Here is a 9871-nt window from a genome sequence, read left to right as displayed (position 1 = left end):
GAGAGAACCGGAGAGAGAGTCTGGCGTGAGAGCAAAAATCCGTGTGATCTCTGCCTCCAGCTTTACAGCCCGTCCTGAAACCCATTCACGTGGACCCTCAGAGGGCCGGCTCCAAAACGGGGCCCAGGCAGGGCGAGGGAGGGGTGTGCGGGGCGAGAAAGAAGAGAGAAGCGTTAGGCCGTGACCCTGAATCTCATAGATTCTCAGGCACAGCAGCGCCCTCCAGGACCTTGCGCAACACCCACAGGTAATTCCTTCGCAATTCTTTTTTTTTTTTTTTTTTTTTAACGTTTATTTATTTTTGAGACAGAGAGAGACAGAGCATGAACGGGGGAGGGTCAGAGAGAGGGAGACACAGAATCTGAAACGGGCTCCAGGCTCTGAGCTGTCAGCACAGAGCCCGACGCGGGGCTCGAACTCACGGACCGCAAGATCATGACCTGAGCCGAAGTCGGACGTTCAACCGACTGAGCCACCCAGGCGCCCCTCCGCTGCAATTCTTTAAGCATGACGGCCCGGGCTGGCTCAGCGTTTCAGGATGATGCCTACCTCGGCCGAGACCATTCTCAGGGCCCCAGACTCATCATCAGGGCCCTCCTCTCCTTGTGGTCTGAGACTGGTTCCCCAACCTGGTCTCCCAAAGTGGGGAGACCAGCGGGGAGACCAGTGGCATCATCTGGGAGCTGGTTAGAGCTGGTTACCTGGGAGCTTTCAGGCTCCACCCAGACCTCCTGACTCCGAGCCTGCCTTTGAACAGAGGACTCCCGTGCACTTGGGCATTGGAGGAGCCCCCGCCCCAGAAGCCGTGATGGTGAATTTTAGGTGTCAACCTGACAGGGCCACGGGATGCCCAGATGGCTACGTAGACACTGTTTCTGAGTACATCTGTGAGGCTCTTTCTGGGAGAGCTTGGCATTTGATTGGGGGATTGAGTAAAGCAGATGGGCCTCCCCTGGGTGGGTGGGCATCGTCCAATCCGCGGAGGGTCTGGGTATCATGAAAAGGCAGAGGAAGGCTGAGTCTGCTCTCTGCCTGATCGCATGAGCTGGAACATCAATCTCCTCCTGCCCTTGGCTCTCCCAGTTCTCGGACCTCACGCTCAGGCCCGAGTCTGCCCCACGGGCTCCCCCGGCCCGCAGGCCTTTGAACGTTGCACCACCAGCATTGCTGGGACTTTAGGCGGCAGGTGGCAGAATGCAGGGTTTTCTCAGCCTCCGTAATTGTGTGAGCCGATATCTTATGATAAATCTCTTTCTAGAGAGAAAGAGAGATCGATAGGGATATGTTTTTATGTCTAAAAATATATCTGTAACTATAGCTGTATATCTATGTAAAGATTATATGTATATATGTATTATCTGTCTATATATCATGTCGATTATATATATATATGTCTATCTGTCTACCTATCATCTATCTATCCATCTACCTCCTATTGGTTCATTTTCTCTGAAGAGCCCTGACGAATACGGGTGCAGTGTCATAACACATCGGTGCTGCCCATCCTGATGTGTGACGTGACACAGCCTGGCATTTAGCGTTAGGCAAGGAGCGTGTGTGTCTGCCCTGTTCGTCTGCGAGACTCGGATCCCTCTGAACCGCAGCTGACTCCCTTCCTGGGGCCGTTGGGGGACGCGATGAGCCCTCACGATGAACAAAGCGTTCCTCACGGTGCCTGCCACGAGCTGAATGCCCGGGACAGATCAGCTTGGATTGTTACAGCTAGCAAATTGTTTCTAGTAACAAAACATCCAGATTTGTGAATTCTCTGCCTCTCTTTTTTGCCCCTCCCCAAAATAGATACGCTTGCAGATTCAAGGTAACCTTAGAACAGGTGCACCCGCAGGGCACCTGGGTGGCTCAGTCGGTTAAAGGTCCGGCCTCTGCTCGGGTCACGATCTCATGGTTCGGGAGTTCGAGCCCTGCGTGGGCTCTCTGTTGCCAGAGCAGAGCCTGCTAGGGATCCTCTGTCTCCCTCTCTCTCTGCCCCTCCCCCGTTCATGCTCTGTCTCTCCCTGTCCCAAAAATAAATAAACATTGAAAAAAAAAATTAAAAAAAAAACATTGAAAAAAATAATAAAGCAGTGGTGCTCAGCCTGGGTTATAGTACTCTCATCTGGGGAGAATTTCTAAACCCGCAGAGACTGTGAGTTCAGTGGTGGGGGCCTGGAGTGAGTGTTTTGTAAAAGCATCAGGGGCTGGGAACCCATGAAGGAAGGGAGGAGAGATAAGAGGCCTGAGCACCAGATGCCCCGCAATCGGCCATCAATAGCCATGCGTGAGTGGTCACCTTCAGTCTCCTGTTACCTGAGAGGCCGAGCTGGGTCCCAAAGAGGACAGGGGACAGCGATATGTGCTCAAACTAGGGAACCTAAATCCCCTTGATTTCTCCTAATCAGGTCAAGGAAAGGGGCAGGGCTGGAAAGCGGCTTTAATCCTAAAATCCTTGCAGGCAGCTCCAGGATGCAGCTGGGACACAGGCCTGTCTGGTATCTGACCTGGACGGGAAATTGATTTCTCTCTTTGCGCCTCTTTCTCTCATGGAGGGCTGATGCCAGGACGGGCTGGCGTCCTTAGAGAGCGTCGTCCATTTTCAGGAGGAAAGTGGCCTTTGGAGAGACAGAGTTCATCTCTTAAAGAAGATTTTTAGCCCCCAAATTATGTAAACAGACCAAAATTATTATAGAATATACAGAGATGCATAAAATATTTAAGTGTATAATATTTAAAAATCTATAAATATAAAATATTTAATACATCATTTAGCATTTATATTACATCCTCAATATATTATATGATTGTTAATATAGTGTATTAATATATCACATATGATTATATTAATATAATAAATATATGTGCTTATATGTAAGTTAATAAATTTAGGTACTTTAATAAAATATGTTTATTAATATTATTAATATATTGCTTATATTATTATCAATATAAATATTATAAATGTGTATTTATATAAATATCATAAATATTTAAAAATTGTAAAATTTTTTAATGTTTTCATTTTGACGGGAACCCTTGGCAGTGAATGTCTTTAAAAAAAAACCTCTTCTGGTAAGGGTCTGACTATGTTGACCACCCTCTTCCTCTACAAATAAAGATAGCTCCCATCCCATGAAACCCAAAACGTAGAGTTAAAAAAAAAAAAAAAACAAGCAATATCAGGGTCCGTGCGCCCTGGACAAATCTTACACTATAACCCATCGCCGTTTCAATAAGAACCCGTAGAAGGCGACAAGGAACAAATGATCCCTCTTTACAGATGAGCACATTAAGGTGCCAGAGGGGAGCTAACTCATTTCAAGGTTCCACTGATCTCCAAGCCCATAGGGTCCTGCCTCTTGCTTGGAGACAAGGTTCATTTCAATTCCAGAAAGCAGGTCGACTTTCGGCGTGCCGTAAGAGGAGCGCGTCTCAGGAAGCGTTCCTGCCCTTCCTGCTCTCCTGTGTCAGCCTCGCTCCTGATGGGCACAGACGGTAAGCAGGCTGGCGTGAGGTCAAGGTCACAGAAGCAGAAACGTGAAGTTGCCTGCCTCCAGCCTCCGACATGGTCCCCAAGCAGCCAGGGGTCTGCATCCTTGCCCCTACCCCATTTCTTTCTTTTCTTTTTAATTTTTAAATATTTATTTATTTTTTTGAGAGACAGAGACAGACTGTGAGCAGGGGAGGGTCAGAGACAGGGAGACACAGAATCTGAAACAGGCTCCAGGCTCTGAGCTGTCAGCACAGAGCCCGACGCGGGGCTCGAACTCATAGACCGCGAGATCGTGACCTGAGCCGAAGTCGGACGCTTAACCGACTGAGCCACCCAGGCTACCCCATTTCTACCTTTGCTCAGTCCGGCAACAAAGTGCCTCGGATTGATCTCCCTTAGCTGATGCTACTGACTCAGAGGGCACTTCCCATGAGCCAGGGGCCACACGAAGTCATTCATTCGTTCATTCATTCATCCAACAAATATTTATCAAGCATCTACCAGCTGTCAGGAGTTTTTTGTGGGTTCTTCCATGGAATTCTCATTTTGGAAATGCCCTAGGGTAGGGACTATTATTAGGGAACACGTGCTCACACGCCTTGCTCTTTGCATATGGTAGTACCAGCAGGAAGCAGGATTCACACTCAGGTCCACTGTGTCTTAAGCCCCCAGACACAACCAGTCCCCTGGAGGTCTTGCCTGTGCCTCCCACCAAGGCCAAGCCTGCCTCCCCAATCCAAGGGACCACCTCAGCCCAGCCCAAGGGATGCCCCCGGCCCTGGTCAGAGGAAATCCTGAGGCTCCCGGCATTGTGAGGGAGAAACAGACCCGATCAGAATTGTCTAATGGAAAACCACTAGCATGCTATGGAGACAGACCATGACAGAAAGGGGGGGACGATGAGAAGGCCTGAAGACGGGAACAGAAATGGACAAGAAGGGAGGAGAGAGGTGAAGAATGGAACAGGAAGGACAGGAGAGGAGTGGCAAAAGGGAACAAAGAGGAGAGGAAGAGCGGGGAGACCAACACGCGGGGGACGGAAAGAGAAAGAAACAGAGATAAGACAGAGGGGAAAATGGAGACCCAGACAGACCCTGTTAGAAAACTGGAGGAGACAAGGGAGGGGAGAAGCCAAAGGAAAAATAGAGAAGGAGGCAGACGGCAAGAGACAAGAGAGAGAGAAAGATACAAGACGCGCCCCCTCCCCCCACACACAGGCACACCAACCCTCCCGGGGCGTGTTTGCTTTCGCGCTGTGTTCCTCTGAAAAGGTCCTGGGAACGGCCTTCCCCCGAAGCACCCGGCGAGCTGGGCCAGGGCGCGGAGGACAGACAATCAGCCGCCCTGGAAAGCGGCCAACTCCCAAGGTAAAATGGATGCTGTGTTTGTTCGTTCTGACCTTGAATGTTCCCCATTGCGACGCCCGAGAAGCAGCCTCGGATACACCAGGACGGTGTGGCGCCCGGATGAAGCAGCGCCACGCACGGAGTGCCCATGGCCATGAGCCCCGGTGGACCTGCGTGCCTCATCGGGGGAGGGGGGCGGGCTCTGATGCACCTGCGGCCGGCAGGGTCACAAAGCCACACTCGGAGTAAGGAATAAGGGTCCAAGGAGGAGAGGACGAGCATCAGAAAAGATAGAAGAACACGGGCAGATGGACAAGGCTGAGAAGCTCCCGCCGGCGGGAGTAATGGCCAAAGGAGACGGGCCAGCACTGACGTCACCTTCCCCTCGCCCTCCTCCTCCTCATCTTCACCAGCACCTCCTCATTTGGACTTCTTGCTCAGCGCTGGACACTGTAATAAGTATTTCGCGTCATTTGATCGTGACCCCAGACCCATGTGATGGCACAGATGTTGTCCTCGTTCTCCACGTGAGGCTCAGAGAGCTTTCCCAAGGCCACAGACCTGGTAACTACCCCTAAGGCCTTGAACCCGGACCTTCCTGACTCCCACATCCACCCGTGCAATATCCTCCCCTTGGCTCCCTCGGGCTCCCCCCAGTAGTCTGGGTCAACTAGGCTGCTTGGCTCAGAGGTGATGGGCATCTGAGGCCACCAGGAGGCAGCGGTGGGGGCAGGCCTGAGGGGAGTCCTAAAATCCGGAAGGCAGAAGGGATGCGGTTTGGGGTGATCTATTCATTCTCGGGAGGACTCCAGATCCTGGTTTCGGAACAGGCCCGGGGGCAGAGCTGAAGTCGCAAGGAGGGTGGCTCCTTCCAGGCAGGTGTCGGGGTGGCAGACATGATGGGGAGCCAGGAGCCAACTGGGGCACAGCGGTAGACAGCGGCTGTGACCCTGGGGACACAGAAGCCCTGGGCTCTCGTGGAGGCAGCTCTGTCGTAGCAAGACGCCATCTGACGGCCTGTCTGCGGACGGGACCCTTTGCCTGGCTCTGGAACTGGGCAGCGTGTGTCTGTAGGGGAACGTCATGGGGACTGCAGGTGGCAAAGCTGGGGAACACAGGAAACGAGAGATCAGAGCCTGCCAGCCCGTAAGGGAAATGGCTCCTCTCCGTCCCACATCAAAACCTCTAGGGCCATCCCCCCCTGTGGAGTAACAGCCCGTGTAAATAGGCCGTTAAAATCCAATGCACTCGAGTACCATATGGGATGGCCTTGCTAAGAACTGGGGATCCCCAGGGGAAGGGCCCTGGGCTGTCTCCACAGGGCTGGGCCCTTACAGATGAGTCTGCGAGACTGGGGCTGGAGGAAGGGCCCCGTGTGCACGGGGAGACCTGCGTGGACGTTTCGTGTTCAGGGAAGTTGAGGGTAGCTGCTTCCCAGGACGGGTGAAACAAAGAGAATAAAACCGGAAGTGAAGGCCGGGCATGGATTGCAGAGGCCCCCTTATATCACGCGTGGGAACTTCGGGGCACGTTCAAAATGCTTGGCGCTCACACATGCAGAAGTGCGCGGCTTATGGAATGCTGAAGGTAGCGTCCTCACACCCCTTTGACCATGGAAATGGCCATGACGTTTACCCCAGGAGCTGGTGAAATTGAAAAGGATAGGGATTTACTGTCCCCCTAACTTATCCCATTGTCTCTAATCTCAAATTCCCGTCCTCCATGTTTATTTGTGACTCAAGTCACCTCTCTGCCCTGGTCCTGTTAAACACTCCGCATTTATCCCATCCAGGTCAAAGAGACAGGACTTAGGAGCCATACGTTGGGGGAAAGGGTCGAAAATCTTGAAGGTTGGAGATGATTTTAAAAGGATTTTGGAACCTCCCAGCGCCACCAGTGTATCCAAAGAGCCAGAGACGAGGTATTGGAGAGGAAAGGGCATCTTCCTTCATACCTGGGCAACAGCCAAGACCCTACCCGGCATTATGTGCCCCCAAAAGATAACGTGAAGAAGCTTTTCACAGATCCCAGGGCATTCTCTGAATGCACTAGGACAAGAAGCTGATGCAGGGGAATTCTTAAGCTTGTTGTTGCAAACTTTCTCCCCTGGGGACCTTGAGAACACTTGACGCTGTACGGGAGGAACGAGGAAGGTGTTAGAGGCATTGCCCGCCGCATCATCTCTCGCGGCACATGGCCCTGAGGCACTAGATCTAATCCAAAGAAATGCACAAACTAGATAGAGATAAATAGCAGACCAGGATGGCACCCGCCCAAGTGTTTTGAAAGAACTCCAGGGTGAAATTGGGCAAGGGTTGGCCAAAATGGGGAACCGACCTTTGCAAATGGCTGCTCTGCCGAGAACTGGAGCACCCCTGACCCACAGAGCAGCACCTGGGAAGCCCCAGGTCAGTGAGGGGAGTCTCGCTCCCCTACCAGGTCATGGGGCACTCTAGGATGGAGAGAGAAATCAACAGAGAAAAAGTTACGTGACCTCCTCCTTTCTCCAAGGGCAACGTAGTCTGATGCATTTGCTCACGTGAAGTGGGTTTTCCAAAGGAGAGTTGGCTACGCTCCACCACTGAAGACTCTGGAATGAAGAGAAATTAGTTTGGGGAATGAGGGAGAAGTTTTAATAAGGCTTTGGGACTGGCTTATGGATAAGGCAGAATCTCCATGCTTTTATCTCTATAAATGGGAAATTTGTTTTTAAGTTAATTGTGAACAGCAAGGTCCCTTCAGCCCATTGGTGGCCACCATGACAACCCAACCTAGACCTTCTTTGGGTCACCTTTCCAGAGCCTGCTGTAGACCCCTTCAAAAGAAATCTGTCTTCTGTCCTTCCCCTGTCAGGATCCCTCAGTCAACTATCCAGTCTTGAAATACGTGTACTGCTTCCGGGTGCACATTCTAATATGTAACATTGACAAAATCGGGTCTTCCAGGAAGGTACAATCCAAGCGAAGAAGAGTGGTAGGCCATGGGACGTTGAAGGAAACAGAGATTCTTGGCATCTACAAAGGAAAATGGCATCTCTATTTGCACAGGAGATAGTATAGAAATGGTCCATATGGGAGGAACCCAAGACCATTCAGCCACCAACCTTTTATTTCAATAAAGTTTTATTGAACACCTGTTGTGTGCCAACACTCTTTCGAGTATTAAGGACACAGCATGGAATGAGACGTAACAGACCCTGACCGCATCGAATTCATATTCCAGTGAAGCCAAGTCACCGTATGCACGGTTGCAAAATTAATAAAATAAAATAGGGCAATGTGATCCAAAGTGGCAGTGTGGGGGCCACTCGAGGTTGGGTGACTAGAGAAGGCTCCTGGAAATTTGTACCTCTTCACCCCCTTCCCCTGTTTTGCCCATCCCTCCACCCCCCCTGCAACCACCAGTTTGTTCTCCAATTTGAGCGTGTTTTGACTTGTTAGCTCGTTCGCCTGTTCTGTGTTTTAAATTCCACACGTAAGCGATCTCATACGGAACTTGTCTTTGCCGTGTTCACTCAGTGTAGTGCCTTCTAGATGCCTCCATGCTGCCACAAATGACAAGATTTCATTCTTTTCTACAGCTGGGTCATATTCGGCCACATCATCTTCTCCCATTCAACCAAGCAACGCTTCGGTCGCTTCCCTATCTTGGCCGTTGTAAACAGTGCGGCAATAAACAGAGGGGGGCCTGTACCTTTTTGGGTTAGAGTTTTCACCTCCTTTGGGTAAATACTCAGCAGTGGATATGCTGGATCATGGGTTAGGCCTATTTTTAACTTTCGGAGGAACCTCCATACTGTTTTCTGCCGTGGCTGCACCGACTTACATTCCCACCAACAGTGCATGGAGGTTCCCTTTTCTTCACAGCCTCCACGCTTCCTATTTCTGAGGGTAGCCATTCTGACTGGTGTGAGGTGATACCTCGTTGTAGTTTTGATCTGCATTCCTCTGATGATGAGTGATGTTGGGCGTCTTTTCACGTGTCTGTCGGCCATCTGGATGTCTTCTTTGGGAACACGTGTATTCAGGTCTTTTGCTTGCTTTTTTGCAAATTTCCAATTACAAATATAAATAAGCCATGGGGATGAAAAGCACAGCATAGGGCATGCAGTCAATAATTTTGTAATGGTTTCGTATGGTGACAGGTGATCGCGACACTTACACTAGTGAGGATTGTGTAACGTGTAGAATTGTTGAGCCTCCATGTTGTACTCCCGAAGTTAGTATTACATTGTATGTCAATTACACTTCAATTACAAAAAAAAAAAAAAAAAAGAAGGCTTCTGTAGGGAGACATCTTTTTCTGAAGAACCAAACTTCTCAAGGAATTAAATGAAGGCAAGAGGAGATTCCTGAGCCTTAAGGTGCAGAAAGTCTTCAAAAATCGGTGTTTGGCCAAAGAAAGGTCCTGAAGTTCAGTGCTTCTGTGACCCATGAGACTATCGACCTGTCCAAGAAAGGCCCAGAGGCAAATCCAGTCTTGATATGAACATAAAACCATGGCTAGTGAAAAGCTAAAGAGATGTGCTCATGGGGTTTGGGGGAACAGTATCCCACGTGGGTTTGGGACCCAAGGACACCCCTGTGCAACACTTTTCTTCTTTACGGGAAGAAAAGCTTGCTTGTTCCTAAGCAAGCTACACTACTCTCTCTGTCTCCCTTCCAGAATATAGCCTGAATATCTAACAAAGGGAAGACAACTCCATCATCTCTCCATTTCCTGTTAACAGTTACTTTTTTTGTTGTTCCAACCAGACTTTCCAGACCGTTCCATTAAAAGAATCGTTACAAACATGCCTTGGGTGTTCCAAATAAATAAAGAAGGATGTGATTGGATGCCAGCGGGGCACCACAATTCCTGCCCGAGGGAAGTGAAGAAAGGAATCAAAAATACGTCTGCTCACGCTACTGGTATGGTGAGCTGGTCACGCTCAGTAGACAGGCTCAGCTGGGGGACAGGGGTTATACCACTGTCATTTGCCCCGTTGACCAAGTAAGTAATGGAATTTAGGAATCACCATGTAGCCGAAGAACCCACC

This window comes from Prionailurus viverrinus, chromosome E3, assembly GCF_022837055.1.
Source record: "Prionailurus viverrinus isolate Anna chromosome E3, UM_Priviv_1.0, whole genome shotgun sequence".
Classification (NCBI taxonomy): domain Eukaryota; kingdom Metazoa; phylum Chordata; class Mammalia; order Carnivora; family Felidae; genus Prionailurus; species Prionailurus viverrinus.
The sequence above is the reverse complement of the archived record's forward strand: the minus strand, read 5'-3'. Positions refer to the sequence as shown.